Source organism: Magnolia sinica, chromosome 2, assembly GCF_029962835.1.
Source record: "Magnolia sinica isolate HGM2019 chromosome 2, MsV1, whole genome shotgun sequence".
Classification (NCBI taxonomy): Eukaryota; Viridiplantae; Streptophyta; class Magnoliopsida; order Magnoliales; family Magnoliaceae; genus Magnolia; species Magnolia sinica.
The window spans coordinates 60,930,187-60,953,863 of NC_080574.1; positions in this window are offsets into that span (position 1 = coordinate 60,930,187).

Genomic DNA, 23,677 nt, shown 5'->3' on the forward strand with positions numbered 1-23,677 from the left:
TGACCTGAACTGGGAAAGTAACATTCTCACCCTCAGGTCCATGGATCGTCACTGATCTCGCTTCACAATCAATCTCAGCTCGCATCCTCGTGAGCCAATCCATACCCATAATAACATCGTAGTGATAAAGCGGTGCGACTAGCAAATCAACACGGATCGATCCACTTCCCAGATCGACCAAACAATCCATACAACGCTTGCCCAAAGCAGAGGACATCCCCGTAGCGGTAGTAAGCGTCACTCCTTGCATAGGAACAGATCTCAAACCCAAACGCCTAACTGCCGCATAAGAAATAAGAGAAGTAGTGGACCCTGTATCCACTAACACAGAAACGGGAATACCTTCAATATGCGCTGTCACCTCAAAGGACCTCGGCACCAAGTCAGACATAGGCTCTTCAGCTGAAAGCACATGAACACGGGCCTACTGCTAACGATTCGGCGGAGGAACCATGGGCCGCTGAGGTGGCCTGAAACCAGGAACTGCAGGTCTGAAGGATGGATGAGCTGGCGCTGATCGAAGAGGAGGAGGAGAAATAACCTGAGGCATCGGACGGCTAACCCTCTGCGGTGGAGTAAAACCACCTGCTCGCATACGGGAAAAGCAGAAACGGTCCAAGTGCCCCACCTTCCCACAATAAGAACATCTAAGATCAGCTCTCATCTGCTGAGCGGGCGGCGCTGAACGCCTCGGAGGAGAATCAACTCGCGGCCTCTTGCCAAGGAAAGGTGCAACCTGAAAGTCCGGTCGCGGCCTAGGAGGCATCGGTGCTTGCATGCGGGATGCTCTATCTCCGTCCTGCTATGCTCGCAAGGACATGCTCACCAGTTCCGCATATGAAGAAATGCTAGCACAGCAAATCTTCGATCGGATCTCAGTCCTCAGCCCTCGAAAAATGCCGCATCCTCATCGGCTGATCGCCCAGATCAAAGGAACATACCGCCCAACTCAGTAAACCGGTTCTCATATCGTCACCGACAACCCTCCCCGGCGGAGGTGAAGGAACTCACTCTCCTTCTCATGTCGACACGTACCGGAAATACTTCTAGTGGAAGCGCACCTCAAACGCCCGCCACGACCACACGAAGTCCTCCTCGACAGTGCGAACACACTGTCCCACCACAAACCGGCCTCTTCTCGAACATGAAGGTGGCAAGCTCAACTTGCTCGACCTCAGAGTAGTGCAGCGGCTTTAGGATCTTAGAGATGCGGTCAATCCAATACTCGGCCTCCTCGGGTCTATGAGAACCCGCAAAGTAGGAGGTAGCAAGCGCTGGAATCACTCAAATGTGCCGCTACTGACACTGGCACTCCCGGATGGAGGCATAGGTGAAACAGTTGGAGTCTCCCCCATCGACTGAGCAAAGATGCCACCATGGAAGAGAGGAACTCCTACCGCTGCTACTGCTGCTGCGCTCGATCTGCGCATCAACAACATCATCTCGCTCAAACCTATTAACAGTGGAGTAGATGAAGGTGCACGGCTCGGCTAAGAACCGAGGGTGTGACTGGGGAGCCATAGGTGTCGACCCAACACCGGCACGAGATGGACCCGCTTGCGGATCTGACTCGCTATCGCTCAAGGGAGGAACCCCAACAAGTGACTCAAGGAGAGACGGGCCCAAGTCTTCGAACCCTTAGGAGGCATCCTTACATTCAATAAAAGATGAACTGTCAGATTCTAAGTCACATAATCCATCCACACAACAACACAGCACAATACAACTCCAAAGACAAACAACATGCATTCCATTAATCAAAATCGTCGCAATACAAGTAGTGCAGCAATACATGAATCACGACTAGGAAAGCATGAAAACAACACCATCTAACACTTCAACAACCACAACAACTACAACCACCACAAACAACTACAACAACTACACAACTACAACACTCCAACTACAAGCCAACAACGGCTACACACAGAAAGAAAACACAAACAAAGCAAGGACGGCCACGACGATGCTACTCGTCGGAATCAAGAGATGGAGGCGGAGCACCCTTATCCTGCAAGCAACACAAGATAGACTTCAAAGTCCGAGACATCTTCTTAAACTTATGCTTAACAAAGCCTCGAAGATCAACCATCTCCTGGCGTAAAGCAGCTTGCCCTTCTTCAAGCCGTGTAAGACGGGCATCTCTGGCAGTCTGCTCTGCGCCCTGCTCTGGCACCACAGGAGGAGAGCTATCACTCTAATCCTGTGCCTCAATCTCTTCCTCGTCTTGCTCTGTTTCTTCCTCGGACTCCGCACCACCTTCAGCATAACTCTCTTCATCACCGCTCTCAGACTCAGCCTCACCCTCCGAGGCAAGCCGACCAGAACCAACCTCCATCAGCTTAAGGGTCCTCAAGTTGATATAGCGAACAGGGACCGGCTTCTCGGCTCCAAGCCTATAGCCAAACTCATGTGCGATCTTGCAAATGAGGCGGCCAAAGGGAAGAGACTCGGTCCTTCTACTCGAACGAGTGATGAGAATAATCTGGCGCAAGATGTACGTCGGCACACACAACTTCGCTTCCTGCCCCACCTGATACAGGAAATCCACCATCAGGCGCGTACACTCGCTGCGGTTGCTCCACCTTGGATATACATTGAACGTATATATGTGGTGAAGCAAACGGAAGTCGTCCGTCATGAAGAAAGTCAGAAGACTCCTAGGCTGCCATTCAACCAGACGACCACACAAGGATCGGGTGTGACGATCCCTCTCGCGCACACTGTCCACATTCTTCTCGCTGGCATGCACTTCCCCAAGTGGCACCTTCAAGAGTTGGGATATCAAAGCAACATTGACAATACCAACTCGACCGCTACCACAGGAAATCTTGAACTGCAGAGGATCCAGCGAAGGCTCCAGAATGTTGGCATAGAAGGCCCGAACAGTGCTAGCATTCGCGCGATACTCGCCTTCAAACAAGGGACCCCAACCAGCCCCTTCTAGGCGCTTCAACAAGAAGAACTCACCAAAGAGCCGCGGATCAACATGAGCATCAAAAAGGACTCTACGCCCTTCATAGACTCCATGCGATAATTCCGCCAACAAAGTCCTACTAACGGGAGCTCGAGGATCGAGGTCACGCTTCGTCTGGAACTCGCGTATGGCGGATGTGCTAGCGGTGGCACCTCTCGGCCTCTGTGCACGGGTTGGGCGGCTCGACCCGGCTTCATCCACGGGCGCTCTCTTCTTCCCCATCAAGGAAAGAAGGAAAGAAATGAAAAAGATGACCGTCACAATCTCAAAGAGGGCCATGAGAAATGAGACAAAGAGAGAAATAGGAAGATGGTGAAGCTTCCACACAACTATTAGCCAAAAAGGGAATGAAAGGGCTCAAATGGGAAGGTAAGAAAGAGAAATCAGCAATGGGAGGGAGGATTTGAAAATGGGGTGATGGGTGTGCATGAAAATGGGAGGAAGATGAAGATTTGGGAGAGATTTGAGAGAGTTTGGAGAGGTTTTTGGAAGAAAGGGAGAGCTTGGGGGTGGGCTTTGTGAAGGAAATAGGTAAAAGAAAAAGATATAAGGGTGAAACCGTGGAGGGGTGGGCCACACAAGGCCTATGGACGATCGGCCCGCGTCGGCCCGGCCCGCCTGGCCCGGCGATCCCTCGCCGAACCGGCGATGGCATTGCCGGTCTCTGGATAGTCCGGCGATGCCTCGCCGATTTGGCGAGTCCCTCCTGGTTCCCCTTGGTCCAAAATGAGTAGTTCCCCCCTGGGTCCCACAGAAAATGCCCCGATTGGCCCCTTGCGTAGTTTGACGCCTATCGGGTCATTCTGACAGAAATCTGGTGCAAATAATGATTTCTGAAAGGTTTAAAGATGAAAAAGGGAGGATAGACCATCTACACTCCTTAATAGAGGGTCTAGGAAAGGTTTCGGGTCGCTGTGTGTGATCAGGGAAGAGTACAGACTCGATCTCGGCAAGGTTTTCAGAAACTTTCGCCGATAGAAACTACTGAGCACAAACACAAAGCGATGATAGACCCGCACCCAACTACACTAAAGTGGCGACAACGTGCGGTGTGTGACCATAACCCAGGTCCGGTTTAATCGAGATCATGCTTTGATACCAACTTGTAACGCCCGAAATTCGGGGTCGAGCAAACTCCACCTCCCGAGTTCCAAAACATCACTTATGCAACATAATTAATGAGAGATGTATGTTGACGTATTAGTGCATAAAACATGGAATAGATTAAGCCAAAACACAAATATGATTCAGGGATAAGTGAATAAAACAAGCGGAAGACTTATAGTAAAATGTGTACAAGTGTAAGTCCTCGAAGTACATATACAAGCCAGTCGAATGAAAGTGTTATTTAATAAAATTATAAGTATCAAGTTACATCATTTCAATTCCCAAAATTAATCCCAAAGATCCCGCGCATCAACGAGGCTCATTAGAACCCGTCTGAAAACCGCATATAGGAGAAGGCAGCCTCGTCGTCACAGCTCCCGCTCTGCCTCGACGTCGCATCCACATCTGGCAACATCGGGGCCTAAGACAGAGTCCGGTGGGTGTGTAACACCGCCGTAAACGTGGGAGTGAGTGATCAACTCGGTGGAACAATAAGGCATCGGTTAACATGTTATCAGTTCAATCAAAAAGTAATGATAAAGCGGGACAATTAAATAAATCCTATGTACTCTTGTTAATGCAAGTATGAATGCGGTATGATGCGTGCCCTCACGCGTACACCCTCGCATCTTCATCTTACGTTACGCATGACATCGCCTCAAAGTGTGCCACATCTACAAAGCACATGCAAATGCGGTGCATGGATATGATTACCAAGTTGTTATTAGTCCGTTTCACACAACAGATTGGGAAGCTAAGATACCTTCCTCATATCACATCCAAACAGTGATCCATACTAGGGTCGTCAATCCTAGACATCTCATACGATCATATAGTTGAGGTCGTAGCAAAGGGCTTGTCACCAATCAATGCACGCCTTTCATGCCCTTACTACCACGATCAGCTCGTCACCTCCTTGCGGTATCCGGTATGCTCGAGGTCACTACAAAGGGCTCGTCACCAATCAATGTAGGCCGACAAAGACGAATATAGTGTCCCATACCACCATAATCGGCTCACGAGTTTAATTGCTCATTGGTCACTACGAGGGAGGCTCGTCACCCCAGCGTAGGCCGACGGCTCGACCACGGTGTCCCATACCACCATGTCCGGCTCATGAGTCTTAGCGGATCAGTACCATAGTTAATAGGATTTCACTGGTAAGTTCGGTACCCTAGATTCAAGCAATAGCGTCCATACATGGTTAACATACAGCGGACAATTGGGTTACTTGACGAACTTGACTAGCACAAGCGCACGTCGAATTGAGCGACATGGAGTGCGCAAACACTCCACGTGGCCAAACCACCGCCGACAACTCTAATACGACTCGGGTTCGTCTAATCATGTCCTACATGGCGAAAGCAACCTCAGCCACGATCTTAAGGCCGATTACCGATTTCCTGGACTAATGCATAGTCCCACACACATTACACTACTACAGATGTTCATATTGAATGTAAAACAATAATGGAACAACAACTCCAATCATGGTACATACGCATCAAGAATATCAACTTAACATAAATGTAAGCATAGGTAATGCTTGAATTTAAATAACTTGGAATGTAACTGCATAAAGGAAATCAGGCGTAACCATAGGAGAATTGAGAATCACTTCTCAAAGCATACAATTAGTGTAGTCAGTTACACTAACAACATACATGCATTGCTAGCAACACTTAGCAGACATGGAACGACAGACAGGGCGTAGGTTGAAATACATGCACTTAGGCAATTCCTTTTACTAAGGAGTTGTCATACATGCATCTAGCATACATACACGACAAATAATCATGACAAACACAAGTGCATATTTTATACGTATACGGTACTTTATAAATACACATAGAATACACCAATCTCAATATAGCACATGCATATCAGAAAGCAATGTAAACATAACATTTGGCATGTGAAATCTCATCCATAACAAGAATAAATCACTAATTGGTGTTGAAAGCCTTGAAAACCATAACCTATACACTTAAAGTCCGCACCTTAAGCAAGGAATGAACCACCGAACTGATTTAGACGAGTTGTCTTCGTCAACGGCGCTAAAATACCCTAAAATAAGGATAGAAATGAGATACAACAACACCAAGACTAATCTAAGCTCTAACACAGGTTAGGGTTAGGTTAAGTTTAGGTTTAGGTTTAGGTTAGAGAGTTGAGATTAGGATTTGTAAGTGCTATAGTTTCTATCCCTATGTGTTGTCAAATTTGTAGTGCCAAAATCACTATTATACTCTGTTATATATAACTTGCATAAGTGAAGCTCTCTCAAGGATCAACATACATGAACAAGCTAAGCTCACATCAAGCAAAGCTCTCAAGTACAAAACTCAAGATCTTGAATGCAAGAGCTGCTCACAAAACAAGACTCAAGCCGAAAAGAAAGTACAAGGCAAGACTCAAGTTGAGACTCAAGCTGAACTCAAGACTCAAGTTGAAAGTCAAGCTGAAATCAAGACTCAAGCTGAAACTCAAGCCACTTTCAAGATTGAGCTACTTCAAGGTTTAATCTTCATCAAGACTTCAAGGCTCATTCTTCATGGTCTCTTGTTTCAATGTCCATACTTCATGATTGAGGTTTGTTTGACCATAGGATGACCTTAGAAGTAGGTCATTTCGGATACATAAGTCGAATGTTATTTTACATGTGATTGGTCTGTTCTTCGACCAGTCTTAGGTCTGCTTCGACTAGTCCTAGACTTGCTTCAACCAGTCTAAGAAAATCTTCGACCAGTCGTAAGTTTGTTACAAATTCCGGATAAAATCTGTTAGCCTTCGACTAGTCCTGGAATGACCACTCGTAGGAACAGTGTCGATCGATCTTCGACCGATCGTAGAATCTCGACTCGAAGTCCAGAACTTTGCAGGACCTACGACTGCCGAAGGAAACCTACGACTCGTAGGTGACCTACGACCCGTCGAAGGAGCTACCAGTCGTAGAACGGTCTGCGCTTATCCCGCCTAATCTTTCAAATATCTGTGGCTTCGACTAGTCGAAGAACACTCTAGACAATCGAAGACCTGATCTTCTCACCTATAAATAGAGCACGAATCTCAAAAGAAATCATCGATTTAATTATAGTATTCAAGCCAATCTTCGTCGAACTTCCGAGAGATAATTTTGTGATCCAACTAACCTAAGTGTGATTATTTAATATATTCTTTCCTTAGCTTTATTTTAATTGATTTTGTTTCTGCTATTCCAATCTGATTTGATAAGAGGAATTATTATTCCCTTTCTTTGGAATCAAAATCAATTAAGGCAAACCCTATTTGGTTTAATTTAAAATCTATTAGAATTAGAACCATTGTAATCGAGTATTGGACATTGAACTTGGACATTCAATCATCTACTTTTGATTTGTTTCTACCGGGCTGCTACAACAAAGGAGATATTCAGGTATTTTACATATTGTAAATTCCTTTCTATTATTTTGGTTTCTTTCAAGATTTGCCAGAAAAATCTTGTTATATTGGTTATCTGAGGAAAGCCAGGAAAACTCAGAAGTGGGGTTTTTTTAATTGTGTAAGCCCACATACAAAGACACAATTGTAAGGGTTTTGGGTGAACCTGGGAAAACCTATTTTTAGTGAACGCTAATATCCCCTGTGTGAGGATATTAGGAGTGGAGTAGCTTTTTGTGTGGCTGTTGTTTAACAGTTGGTGAACACACAGGCGAACCACTATAAACCCTTGTGTTGTGGTTGATTGTTTTATTCTTTAATTATTCTTTTGTGGGATGTATGTATGGTGGTGAATGTTGTAATCATTTAATTCAAGCTTTGTGAGAATTTTGTAATAGTGTAGAATTTATTTTCAGCTATTCCTTTATCAAGCTTGATTTTCAATTTCATTTGAAAGTTGTTCCAGCAAGGTTGCCCTGCCATTTTTATGGTGTATGGCTGTCCCTAAAACAATACATCTTTAATTACAAGTTATTTCAATTCAGTTCATATTTGTTTTTGTATTCCTCTTCGATTTGAGACTTGATACAAAGACCTTTCTAGAAATAAGGTTGTCCTACCATAAAGTCGGTTTTTGGTGTAAGGTGGTCCTTAGAATACCGGGGGTCTCAACCTCTTAAGATTTGAAGTTTGAAGTTGTTTTTCTTTCCTGCATTATTATTTAATTTGGCTATCATTTTCTTTATTATTCATTGTTATAAGTTTTTATTTGGCATTGTCCTATTCACCCCCTCTAGGACATATAGCTTGGCCTTTTCAAGTGGTATCAAAGCCTAATAGCTCCTTTTTAATTCTTGGATTTAATTCTGAGCTAACGATTTAAGCTATTTAAGATGTCAAATTTTGATAGCCTTTCACACTAGGCCTCCACCCTTTGATGGCTCCAACTATGCTTATTGGAAAGCCGAATGAGGATCTTCCTCAAATCAATGGATGAAAATGTGTGGCAAGCCACGGTGAACCGAATGGAATCCTCCTATCATGGAAGTTACTGGGGTTGATGGTTCAAAGTCTATGAAAACCACACCATATTACCAATGGACCACCCTTCAGAAAAGTGAGAGTAGTGCAAATGCTAAAGCACTAAATGCAATTACGCACTATCACCGAATGAGTTCAAAAGAATCATATCTTGTGATACTATAAAGCAAGCTTGGGATATATTAGAAATGACACACGAGGGTACTACAATTGTCAAAAATCTAAAGTCCAACTCCTCACAACCAGATTTGAAGAAATTCATATGGAGGAAAATGAAATGTTTATGGAGTTTTACACTAGATTAAATGACATTGTAAACTCAATGTGGGGTCTTGGCGATAAGATCCCAGAAAGTAAAGTGTATGCAAAAATATTACGCTCACTTCCTGAACGGTTCAATTCTAAAGTAACCGCAATCCAAGAACTTCGTGATACGGATAATATGAGGGTTGAAGAACTAGTTGGTTCTCTACAAACCTACGAGTTAAACTTTAAAGCTCCTAAAGGTAAATCTATCGCACTAAAATCTTCTAAATGTAATTCAAAAGATTGATTCAGAAGATGACATGGCTCTTTTAGCTAAAAAATTTTACAAAATTTTCAAATGCAAGAAAAGAGTTGATTTTCAAAAATCAAATGACAAAAGAAGTTTAGACCCAAATCTCAAAAATCTTTGAAAGATAGTCAATGTTACAACTGTTTAGAATATGGGCACTTAGCAAATAGATGTCCTAAAAGGGACAAACCCAAGAAGAAGGGTATGTTGGCTACATGGGATGAATCATCTCATTCTGAAGGTTCTTCTGAATTCTGAAACTGAGTTGGGCAATGAGGTCAAAGCTCTTATGACTCTAGCCAAATTCACATTTTCGGATAATGACTCTACAAGTGAAGAAAATCGAATAGTGAATGTGAAAATGAAGATGATCTTCAAGATGCTTACAATGCCCTATATAAGGAAAGTTGTAAAATTGTTGTCAAACTTAAACTTCAAAAAGAAAAGTTTTCTAAACTCAAAAATTGTTTTGAATCGCTTGTCTTAGAAAAATCACAAATTTCAGATAATTTTGAAAAATAAAAAATCGATTTGGAATTTAAAAAATCTCAAATTGATTATATAAAATCTGAAATTGAGAAACTTAAAAATGAAGTTTCCCCTTCTGAGTTTAAAGGACACATGGAAATATGCCCAAGGTGATCCAAAGTTAGAAAAATTGTTATCCGGATCAAGAAAATGTGGCGATCGATCCGGTTGGGCTATGATAAAAATCAACCTCCTAAACAAAAGTATACTCCTCCTATGTTTGTTAAAGGAGAGTCCTCAAACTCAAAAGGGAAAAGTACTTATCAAGATTTTTCTAAAAATTCAAAAACTTTTCAAAAACTTAGAAACAGCCATGTCACTTTAATCAGAATCGAAATCCACTAGCTGAAAAGATAGTTGATTTACTCAAGGAGCTATTAAAATCTAACTCTATAGGTCATTCCTACAAGTATACACAAAAGAAGACCAACTATGTTCCTAAACCCAAAACAGCTTATGAAATGGGTTCCTAAAGTCACCGCTTGGTTGCTCACACGCTTTCAAAGCAACAAGTCATTCAAAGTGGTACCTAGACAAGGGATGCTCCAGGCATATGACAGTGACAAAGCCTTATTCACCGATTCAAAGATATGACTGATGGTTCACCACATTTGGTGATGGAAGAAACGCAAGATTTTAGGCCAAGGTACGGTTCAACTTTTTAATCTTCCGTGTTTAAAAATGTTTTATATGTTGAAGGCCTAAAGCACAACTTGCTTAGTATATCACAAATATGTGATAATAACCATAATGTTCGATTTTCTAATCAAAGGTGAAATACTAAATAATAAGGGTTTTGTAATATTAACTGGACGTAGAACGTCCGAAAATTGCTATATTATTAGGGAATCAACTCATCTAATCAAACATGTTACATGGTCCATACAGACAGACGATTTATGGCACAAACGTCTTGGACATGTACATTATCGAAATCTATATCGATTGAGCAAACGAGAACTTGTAAGAGGTTTACCCAAACTTCAGAAATTAGATAAAATATGTGGTGAGTGCCAGATAGGCAAACAAACAAAGAACTCACACAAAAAAGGTGAATTCAAATACCACATCAAGACCACTCGAACTTCTCCACATGGATCTGATAGGACCTACCAGAACAGAAAGTCGAGGTGGGAAAAAGTACATCTTGGTAATAGTTGATGACTTTACCAGATTCACTTGGGTAGTCTTCTTAAGGGATAAATCTGAAACCCTTGAAGAAGTAAGAAAAGTTCTCAAAAAGATTCAAACTGAAAAATCCTCTCAAATCAGTAAAATTCGTAGTGATCATGGATCTGAATTTGAGAATAGCAATTTTGAGAAGTTCTGTACCGACCAAGGAATATTACATGAATTCTCTGCTCCCAAAACTCCACAACAAAATGGAATTGTAGAAAGGAAGAATAGGGTGCTTCAAGAAATGGCTAATGTCATGTTGAATAGCATGAAGCTCTCTAAAAATCTTTGGGCTGAAGCAGTCAACACAGCTTGCTATATTATTAACCGAGTCTACACAAAAAAAGATAAAAATAAAGCTTACGAATTGTAGTTCAATAAAAAGCTTACTGTTAAATACTTTCGAGTTTTTGGCAGTAAGTGCTATATTTTACGTGATCGTGAAAATTTGGGAAAGTTCGATACGAAGAGTGATGAAGGTATTTTTCTAGGATACTCTTTAAACAGTCGAGCTTATAGGGTCCTGAACAAAAGGACTGGTGTGATTCAAGAATCCATCAATGTTGTCATTGATGATCATTTAAACAAACCAACTTCTAATTCAGATAATGATGAAGTACTAATCATTGATAAACCTGATACTTCATCGAATCAGACTGATTCTGAGTTAAGGACTGTTAAAGATCATCCAACCACACAAATTCTTGGAAACCCTCTCACCGGTGTTCGCACCCGTAGACAACTTGAGGATATATGTAATTATGTATGTTTTACATCCCAAATTGAACCATCAAACGTAAAAGAAGCGCTCACTAAAACCGGATTGTTGCGATGCAAGATGAACTCAACCAATTCATAAGAAATGATGTTTGGTATCTCGTATCAAGACCTAAAGATAAACACATCATTGGAACAAAATGGATTTTCAAAAATAAGTCTCTGATGAACGTGGAAATATAATTAGAAACAAGGCTAGACTAGTGTTACAAGGTTATACTCAAATTGAAGGGATTGATTTTGATGAAACCTTTGCACCAATAGCACGTCTTGAATCTATCAGACTATTTATATCCATTGCATGTTTTAGAAAGATAAAGATCTATCAGATGGATGTAAAAAGTGCTTTTCTAAATGGCAATTTACATGAAGAAGTCTATGTTGAACACCAATGGGATTTGAAGATTCCAAAAATACTGATCATGTATATCGGCTTAAAAGGCACTTTATGGATTAAAACAAGCACCTAGGGCATGGTATGAGAAACTAACGAAATTTCTTTTAACTCATAATTTTCAAATGGGATCTGTTGATAAAACTCTTTTTGTTAAAAAACAAAATGATCATATCTTAATGGTACAGATTTATGTTGATGATATCATTTATGGATCAACTTGTACTGACTTGACTACTGAGATTGCAGATTTGATGAAATCACAGATTGAAAAGAGCATGGTTGGGGAATTGACTTATTTCCTTGGATTGCAAGTAAAGCAACAATCTGAAGGAATATTCATTTCTCAATCTAAGTATGCCTTGAATCTAATCAAGAGATTTGGATTTGAGAATGGCAAGAATTTCGATACTCCTATGAGTACTACCCGGAAACTCTCAAAAGACTCTAATGGTAAAAATGTTGACTCAAAACTTTATCGAGTATGATTGGTAGTTTGTTATATCTAACTCTGCTAGTAGACCGATATTTCTCTAAGTGTTGGTATTTGCGCAAGATATCAATCGATCCAAAAGAATCTCACTTGATTGTATGCGAATTATTAGATATGTCGCAAGTAATTGTAAATCTAGGTCTCTGGTATCCTCATGAAACCAATGTCCAATTAGCCGGGTACTCGGATGCTGGTCTGGTAATCTAGATGATAGAAAATTAACCAATGATGGTTGTTTTTTATTGGAAATTGTCTAGTTTCCTGGTTTAGTAAGAAACAAAATTCTATATCACTTTCAACAACTGGAGTTGAGTATAATGCATGTACACAGCTTGTTTGGATGCAACGAATGCTAAGTGATTATGGAATTAAACAGATTCTATGTTATTACATTGTGATAATTCTAGTGCGATAAATATTTCAAAAATCCTATTCAACATTCTCGTACTAAGCATATTGACATTAGATTTCATTATATAAGGGAATTAGTAGAAGAAAAGTTATATCTCTAGAATATATTCCTACCGAAGATCAACGTGTTGATATTTTCACAAAACCTTTTGATAAAAGCAGGTTCAAAAAGATGAAATTTGATCTTGGCATGTGCATTTTAAATTGATAATTTATGCCTTCTTGTATATTATTGTATATATTTGCTAGATTAAATTTCAATTTTTGTGTAAATTGCAAGATATTGAATTTTTGGGGTTTGTACGACCAGTCGTGAGTATACACGACCAGTCGTACTACGAGGTCGTAGATACCCACGACCAGTCGTGGAGCACGGATTTCACTTCATATTGGGGATTTTTCACTTTCTTCCTCATTTCTTCTTTCTTCTCCTTGGAGCCGAACTTCGACTCGTCGAACCCATCCTTCAAGTTCTTCAAGGTTAGTGTTCCAAATCCGTTTTTCTTGCATATTTGTGTCAAGATTGCTTCCTTTTCTCTCTTGAAGCTTTCTATCTTGAAAATCATTGAGATTTGGGGTTGAGATTGTGAAAAATCTGTTTTGAGCAAACCCTCTTCTCAATCCTTTGCAACTTCTTTATTCCTTTAATTCCTTGTTGCAAATGGCTTCTAGAGGAAGAAAAACTACTTCACGTGGTCCTTCTTCTTCCTCCAGATCTACCCCTATATCTAAACGTCATCTTCTTGTTCCCAATGATGATCCATCATTTGTTAAGGACATTAGATCTCGTAAGGTTATCGTTGAACATCCGTTGATGTCAATCATATTGCTCCATTTGACATCCTTCCTATGCTTGAAGTTGTAGGTTGGACTAACTTATTGCATTGGGGTGGGCCTCGCATACCGGTCCATTGCCCAATCCATGTTTTCATGTATTAGTGCATTTTCACAGGATAATTTAACTTTTCAAATTTCTACTAGAGAAGGGCCATTTGACGTTGATCGTCATTTAATTTCAGCCCTTATGGAAATTCCTGTGAATGATGAGGGTATTCCAATTCATAATTTAACCGATAAACCCTCAATGGCTGAAAAACGATGCTAACTAAAGACTTGTGCAATATGGTTGTTCAATGGACTCAAAGGGAATGCGCTCCCCGCAAGGTATTTGTTACCCAAATACGTAATTCTTCACAGAATCTTTGTGTCTAATCGTATCCTCGATCGGGTAATAAATCTGATCTGACTTCATTTATGGTACGTGTTATCCATGCTATCTCAAATGGTACTCGATTTGTTTACCTTCCTTAATCTGTCATTTCATTCTTCGATTTCGACTCCATCCTGGTCATAGTGACATTCCATTTGCATACTTTATGACGTATTGGCTACTCATATGTTAGTCGATATGCCGTTGATGAAGCACCTATCCATCATCCGATCTTCAACAATACAAATATTAATAAGATGAAGTTGGATCCGCTTCGAACAAGGTGGTGGTGGTGGTGGTCTGATCAGCCGGTGTTGATATTAATATGGATGACATTTTTGAGGAACGGGATTCTGACTCAGCAAATGATCCGATTTTATACCATCTGATGTTGATGCCGTCTGAGTGCATTAGAAGATAAAGTTGAGAATATTAATGTTAAGTTGGAGAACATGTCTATTGCTCATGATTTGCAATTCAAATACATGCGCAAATATCTAAGGCGCTTGAACAAAGGCATGCACCAACTTGATCCTACTATTCCTGCTCCTTCTTCAAGTTCTAATTCGACTAGTTTCTATGAGACTTTTGGTATGTAATAACTTTATTACTTTGCTCTTGTTTGATTGAGTTTGAGTTGGATTCTATGCTGTTGGATATTTTTTGTTCTTGATGTAATGCTAAATATATGTGATGCTATCATGAGTATCGCTATGTCTCTATTGCTGTAATCTATTTCCTCCTCAATTTTACTATTTTGCTGCATATTCCTTTATTAAGTTCTCTTGTATATTTTGACAAAAAGGGGGAGACTGGTTTGTTGTTAATGGGATGGTGAGAGGAGTAGCATTGGTTATGTTACTCGGGGAGTGGGGTGTCAAGAAGAATATATGTTTGCTCTTGTTTCTTGTTGAATGTTGAAACTGGTTGAATGTTAAATGTTGATTATTGATTTGCATGTATTAACCAGTTGTTTTACTTTTATCATGGTTATGTGTTTTGTCACTAATTTGACAAAGGGGGAGATTGTAAGTGCTATAGTTTCTATCCCTATGTGTTGTCAAATTTGTAGTGCCAAAATCACTATTATACTTTATTATATATAACTTGCATAAGTGAAGCTCTCTCAAGGATCAACATACATGAACAAGCTAAGCTCACATCAAGCAAAGCTCTCAAGTACAAAACTCAAGATCTTGAATGCAAGAGCTGCTCACAAAACAAGACTCAAGCCGAAAAGAAAGTACAAGGCAAGACTCAAGTTGAGACTCAAGCTGAACTCAAGACTCAAGTTGAGACTCAAGCTGAACTCAAGACTCAAGTTGAAAGTCAAGCTGAAATCAAGACTCAAGCTGAAACTCAAGCCACTTTCAAGATTGAGCTACTTCAAGGTTTAATCTTCATCAAGACTTCAAGGCTCATTCTTCATGGTCTCTTGTTTCAATGTCCATACTTCATGATTGAGGTTTGTTTGACCATAGGATGACCTTAGAAGTAGGTCATTTCGGATACATAAGTCGAATGTTATTTTACATGTGATTGGTCTGTTTCGACTAGTCCTACTTCTCCGACTAGTCCTAGACTTGCTTCGACCGGTCTAAGAATTTCCTGGATCGATCGTAAGTTTGTTACAAATTCCGGATAAAATCATTAGCCTTCGACTAGTCACGGAACTGCTCGACCATCGTAGAGCAGTGTCGACGATCTTCGACCGATCGTAGAATCTACGAGTTGAAGTCCGGCGAACTTTGCAGGGACCTACGACGATCGAAGGAAACCTACGACCGTCGTAGGTGACCTACGACGAGTCGAAGGAGGCTACGACCAATCGTAGAACGGTCTGCGCTTATCCCGCCTAATCTTTCAAATATATGTTGTGGCTTCGACTAGTCGAAGAGCACTCTAGACGATCGAAGACCCGATCTTCTCACCTATAAATAGAGCACGAATCTCAAAAGAAATCATCGATTTAATTATAGTATTCAAGTCAATCTTCGTCGAACTTCTGAGAGATAATTTTGTGCTCCATCTAAGCTAAGTGTGCTTATTTAATATCTTCTTTCCTTAGCTTTATTTTAATTGATTTTGTTTCTGCTATTCCAATCTGATTTGAAAAGAGGAATTGTTATTCCCTTTCTTTGGAATCAAAATCAATTAAGGCAAGCCCTATTTGGTTTAATTTAAAATCTATTAGAACTAGAACCATTGTAATCAAGTACTGGACATTGAACTTGGACATTCAATCATCTACTTTGATTTGGTTCTACCGGGCTGCTACAACGAAGAAGATATTCAGGTATTTTACATATTGTAAATTCCTTTCTATTATTTTGGTTTCTTTCAAGATTTACCAGAAAAATCTTGTTATATTGGTTATCTGAGGAAAGCCAGGAAAACTCAGAAGTGGGGGTTTTTTAATTGTGTAAGCCCACATACAAAGACACAATTGTAAGGGTTTTAGGTGAACCTGGGAAAACCTATCTTTAGTGAACGCTAATATCCCCTGTGTGAGGATATTAGGAGTGGAGTAGCTTTTTGTGTGGCTGTTGGATAACAGTTGGTGAACACACAGGCGAACCACTATAAATCCTTTGTGTTGTGGTTGTTTATTTTATTCTTTTATTTTTTTTTTATTATTCTTTTTGTGGGATGTATGTATGGTGGTGAATGTTGTAATTATTTCAAGCTTTGTGAGAATGTTGTAATAGCTTAGAATTTTCTTTCTGCTATTCCTTTATAAGCTTGTTTTTCAATTTCATTTTGAAAGTTGTTCCAACAAGGTTGCCCTGCCATTTTTATGGTGTATGGCTGTCCCTAGAACAATACATCTTTAATTACAAGTTATTTCAATTCAGTTCATATTTGTTTTTGTATTCCTCTTCGATTTGAGACTTGATACAAAGACCTTTCTAGAAATAAGGTTGTCCTACCATAAACTCTGTTTTTGGTGTAAGGTTGTCCTTAGAATAACGTTTGTATCAACCTCTTAAGATTTGAATTTTGAAGTTGTTTTTCTTTCCTGCATTATTATTTAATTTGGCTATCATTTTCTTTATTATTCCACTGTTATAAGTTTTTATTTGGTATTGTCCTATTCACCCCCCCTCTAGGACATATAGCTTGGCCTTTTCAAGTGGTATCAAAGATGAAGAAGAACAAAGAAGAATCCAAGATGAATCACCAACTTATCTCTCTCACTTTCTCTCTCTTTTCCACTCTCTTTCTAAGCTAGGGTTAGAGAAAATCGTATGGAAAAGAGAGCTTAGGGTTTAAGGACTATAAATAGGTCTTTACTTGATGAAAATAACCCTAGTGACAAGGTATACTTAGGTTATAACCAAAGTAAGCCTTTCTCGATCCAACGAAGCACTTCGGTGGGCCTATAACCACGAAAGGTCGAACTTAAGCTCCTTGACCATGGATCTAGGTCAAGCGAGTTTTCATACCGCTCTTCAGATCGCCGTGGCGGACCACACTCAATTCAACGGTCACGGAAACTCGATCGTCCACAAGCACTAGGATATGCCTGGGCCAACTATCCTTATCGAGGGTGAAATTGGGTCGAAATCCAACGGTGAGAATGCTTAAAATCGTCGCGCCTACACGACTTAGATTTCATAAAAGCTAAAAATTCCAATCGTTCTCACACTCTTCACTCCGAGCTCAAGCAAATCGACCCAAAACATCGGATCGACTTGATTTTCGAGGTGAAGATCAAGCCCAACTCGGTGACATGACTAAGATCATCGCCATCGGACTTTCGACGCGAGGTCCAGTCCGATCCAGATCTTCCAAAAATTCTCCGGAACACACCTGGATTTAGCGATGGATCCTAGATTTGAGTAACGTAGCGCTCACTAATCTACACGTTTAGAGCCATGCAATACAATTTAAAGTGATTGATGCGGATTTAACAAGCAATCGAGTAAAGGGCTAATTACCCCAAAAACAACTACTTAAGGAAAGATTAGCACAGAAAATTCCGAGGTCGTTACAATTCTTGTGTCGTTGCCAAGTGGCTGCCATAGCCTTTCCTTTAGTTTTTCTATTGGGGCATTAAGTGGACAAGTGCCCAAATTTTTGGCATGTGTAACACTATGGTTCTTTGGACTTTTTAATAGGTTTAGCTGTATAACGCTTGTTGTCTAACTGTTTCCCTTTAAATGGTCAGCCACGATTTTTGTGGAAGAGTATTTTGAACCGTTAAGCCAAGAGGGCCACTTCTTCATCTTCATTTTCCCTTTCACTTTCCTCCTCCTCATTTGTGGTGATGTGTTTTGAAATTTTGAGGGCATTATTTTTGGATTTGGGAGTAGGTTTAAAGTGTAGTTCAAATGTTTGTAGGGAACCTATGAGTTCTTCTACTTTCATTTCATCCACATTTCTATACTCTTCGATAGTTGTTACTTTGGAGTTGAACCGTTCCGATAAGGATCTTAGAATTTTCCTACAAATTTTAAGACCGGAACTTTCTCTCCTAGTCCACCCATGGAGTTACATATGATGTTTAGTTTTGTAAAGAATTCCATGAATGTCTCATGTTCCTCCATTTTGAGATGTTTGAATTAAGACGTTAGAAGTTGCAGCTTGGATCTTTTTACTATATTTGTTCCCTCATGGGTTGTTTCCAACAAATCCCATGCTTCTTTAGAAGTGCCACACATGTTGATTTGATTAAAGACTTCTTGGGACACAACACAGTAAATGGCATTCATTACTTTCGCTTCAGTAGTCTGTTTTTCTTTGTCATATGTAGTCCACATCTCTTTGGATTTAAGTTTGGAGATAGTTGTGGTATTTTCAAGTACCACTTGATCGGTTGGGGGTAAATATTCGTTTTCAACGATGTCCCAAACATCATGATCCAAAGATCTCAGAAAGTAGTGCATCCTAGCCTTCCAGTATGCACAATTTGAACCATTATATACAGGAGGTCTACTTCTAGATGAGCCCTCTCCTTTGGCCATGATTCCAACTTCAGTCAAGATCACTCTCTAGGCAGTTAAGCCCTTAAGAGAGACTTGCTCTGATACCAATTGAAATTGAGGTGAGGACCGCTTTAGTTGAAGTAGAAGTGAAAATATCTCAAGGTGTCCTAGAGAGGGGTGAATAGGACTTTATAAAATTTTATACCTTATTTTAAATCCTATTACCTTAATCTTGATTTAATATGCAACTATCAAGATATCCCCAATTTAACTCTAATGGCTTCCAAGCCAAGTAGAGGATCCAATCACAAGACTATTCAATATTCAGCATAATACAACAAATAGTCTAAAATGGATGAGAAGAGTGAATGTGTGTGAGATGTGATTCAAATCAAAGCATTCATATTATCAAGCTTACATATAAAAGATAAACATAAAAAAAGATCAAGCAAGAATCAATCCCAAACACAGTCATTTATAGTGGTTCGGCTATATGCCTAATCCATTCCCGGTGGACGCACTCATCCCATGAGTGTACCGGATTTCACTAATAGAGGTTTCAAATCAGGTTCACCTCAAATCGTTACAACCTACACAAGGTTGAATCTATGACCTAAACATGGTACTTAAGACGTGCCTACACAAGACACAAGTTTATGCCCTACACAAGAGCAAAGGTTAACATGAAACACCTAAGTTTTATGCCCTACACAAGAGCAAATGATCCACACAAGGAACCTCTGTTTTATGCCATACAAGTCAAGGATCTACACAAGGAACCTCTATTTTAAGCCACATAGGATAAGGATTCACACAAGGAACCTAGAGTTTATGCCTTACACAAGAGCAAGGGTCAACACATAACACCTACACGTACTCTCCTGTCGGAGGCCTCCTAAAAACTAAGATGTAAATGGGGAAAATTATGCAATATTTGAGTCTCAACATATACCTATGACCCAATCCTACATAAGGAATGATCAACAGGGTCTCTGTACTCTATTAACTTACAGATAAGTAGATGAGCCCCATTCTTGCACGTTGATGAAGATCTCCTACTTAATGACGAAGATGCTAAAGCTCCCTAGATCCGCAACCCTTGATGATGCTTTAATAAAGGCGACAGGTTGGGTCAAGGTTATGTTGGAATCCCACTCTAATAAATGTTTTCCTATTTTAGAAATGGAGTGATTCCAAGCTTTCAAGCATTCAAGGTATCCTAGCTCAATGATTTGTCATTAAAATAGTAGCTGGATGATCCTTGAATGGGAAAGTTCATTCCTCAATCCACTCCATTGAATATCAATGATAAGGGGGGATTGAGGAATGAACTCCCATGATAAGAAGGGCATAGGGTATGTGGTATACAATTACTCTCTCAAAGCGCTCTCTCTTTTTCTTAATACAACAACCAAGAACAAGCTCCCCTTATATAGGTAAAAAGATCCAACAGTAATAAAATAGTCAGTTTTTGACAAAGTTTGATGTCATCGAACCGGATTCGATGTCATCGAACATATACTTTCGATGACGTCAAATGTTAGTTCAATGATATGAAATCAACTGACAAAGACAGCTAGAACTTTTTGACAGAAGCTCGATGATATCGAACCTGCTTCGATGACAACAAGATTTGAACTCCGATGTAACCGAACCAAGGTTCAATTCCTCGACAATGTATATAAAGGAGCTTGTTGGACATGAACAGGTGGGCTTTGATGTCATCGAGCCTACTTCGATGTCATTGGATTTCAAATGTCGATGACATCGAAACCTAGTTCGATACATCAATCTTTTAAGAAGATTTTCCTTGAGAGTTTGCTGGACACTCCTTTATCTGAAATCGATGTCATCGACCTAGTTTCGATATGATCGAAATTTGAATTTCGATGTCATCGAGGGTAGCTCGATTCCTCGAACATATCCAGATGATTTTCCTATCAAGCTTGCTGGATATGACTTGTACGAATTCGATGACATCGAAGCTCCCTCAATGTCATGGGATTTGAATTCCAATGTCATCGAGGCTTGTTTAGAGTTATCGACAAAATTCTCAATTTACCTTTGAAGCTTGCTGGACACAGACTAGCCTATATTCGATGATGATGTCATCGGAATTTGAATTTTGATGTCATCGAAGCTCGGTTGATTCATCGAGAATATCATGTTGGTTGCTGGAGATAAAAGACTTCAATTCGATGTCATCGAGGTTGTATCGATGTCATAAAAAACAAGTGTTCAATGTCATCGATGTAAGCTCGATACATCGAAGAAAGCTGAAAACTTAGAGAATTTTTCTGTTTGCAAAATCAATTTTCATACTTATATTCCTTTGTTGTTCTAAGCTTTTTAAAGATTTATATAGCTAGGTGTTTTGGGACATGGGATGTGAGGCTAAGTTTACCTTTGATGAGCTCTGAACACACATCTGGATGAGGCAATGTCTTGAACGATCTTCATATGGGGCTCGCTTGACTCATTGACTCAACACTCACGCTAATTGACAAACCAGGGCACTTTCAGACCAGTCTATTTCTAACTATACCGAGCCTTAGATCCATCTGGATGATACAAAATAATTTAAGATTTATCCATATGGAAGTATCTGTCGGTTCACAATTTTTTAAATTTTATCATAAAAGAATATGATCATAGGGATCATACATATGATTATTTACTATCTCAAGTAAGTTAAGAACAAATATCAAATGCATCTGAGCGTTGGAATCACGGATATGACCCAAACAAGAATGATCATAATAAGCTATCAAATACATCTTTTATATAAGGCCAAGATCTCAATCGTCCGAACTTCAATTGAGGCTATTATATACCGTTGGAAAGCTAGTTCAATTTTCTACAAACCAATGGAACATATGTTTTTAATACATTCATTAAAGGAATTAAAAATCGGTCCTTTTAGGTAAATAAGAATCCTGCATGTGTTGTTGGACAACAGCCAAGTAAACTTGATTTACGGATGATTAGACCATTGGATGGTCATGAAATTTGGTCCAAAGTTAGTTCATATTGTGATTCATAATATTTTCAAGTTTCATCTTCGATCTTAACATGGTTGATTTTATATGATTTTCAGAACTTGTTGTCTAGAAATAAAAACAGGATTACAAATGAAGGGTGTGGATATGATGTTCATCATGGTGGACCATACTAACATGGGCCACTTTGCTGACCACCATAGCCATAAATACATGCACACAAGAACTCCACACCAGTGGGACCCATACATATCAAGAAAATAAAAAGAGGAAGAAAGAGGAGGATGAGGAAGATGGAATGAGGGGTGTAGACTCACCTCAATGGATGGATGGTTGGATGATGATGTGTGGTCCACTCCCTCTAGGTTTGATGATGGGCCACACCTTGGCCCCACTCTCTCTCACTCTCTCTTAAAATCTCAGAATTTTTCTAAGTATAGGAAAAGAATAAGTGCAAGAGAGCTCCTACTCTTATATAGGGAATTGGGGGTTGAGGTGGCAAGATGATGTGGCAAGTTTATGGGATCTTATTGGTGCTAAAAGTGAGGTGGAAGGTGATGTATGGTATGGGTAGTGGATGGATGAGGTGGATAGCCAAGGTGGAAGAAATCTAGACATGCATTGGCTAATGGATGGATAAGGGTTATGGGTTGTAGGTGATGCATGGTGGATGATGAAGTGGAGTGTTGCAATTGGTTGTTTGAAGTGATGTGGAACAAATCAAGACATGCATTGGATGCATGTATAGGATGAGGTAGATATGAGCTATAATTAGTTTCTAAGGCATGGGAAGAGAGCTAATGATGAGTTTTAAGATAGAATCCAATTTTGTCTTCTAGTGTTTGTCTTATATGTGCTAGCTTCTTCTTTTGTCATATAGCAATTGTCCTATTTGTTGGTAATTTCTATGTTCTAAAAGTGGGCTTTGGGCCCACATGAGCTCAAGTCCAATGGGCCTAACATAATAAATGTTTCTTGCGTTACTGGATACATAATTTGGGCCTTACATTCGATGGGTCATATCTTACTAACGGAGTGTCGGATTAATGCGCGGTTTTCACCATTACGACCACAACGATGACGTGGTCCACATGATAGAGGTCTCAAGATCATCTGGAACAAATCACTTTGGTGAGATTTCTAGCTTTACTAGGGTGTAGTGTATGGTCTATCAACGGTGTGAGTTGGGAAACGTGTGCATACGAGTAGTGTTGCAAAAGACCGAGATCCCACATTCTACCCACCTTACAAAAAATTTCATCCTTGAAATTTCTAACTAAGGTCACATTCAATTGTGTTAAACAAATGAACAACCAAATCCCAAAGATCGTTGTATAATCACAATTAATTCATAGCATTTAGACAGGGCACAACAACCAAGAATACCTCAATTTAACATTAAACAAGTAAGAATAATAATCATGGGACGAGAGTTTTACATTTATACTCATGTGTTTTACATATTGGGATAACTAAGTGTCCCTAGGTTTTCAAACATCAGAGTACACACATGTTGCCCTAAGATTATTGCTCTGATACCAACTCCTGTCATGCCCCAAACCCAGAAACCGGGCTCACGGAATTCCTGATCACCGAATCCGGTGCTGACAGCCTCCGTAGTACCCCATTCTCAGCTCCCGACACCCATATGCTGGATTCT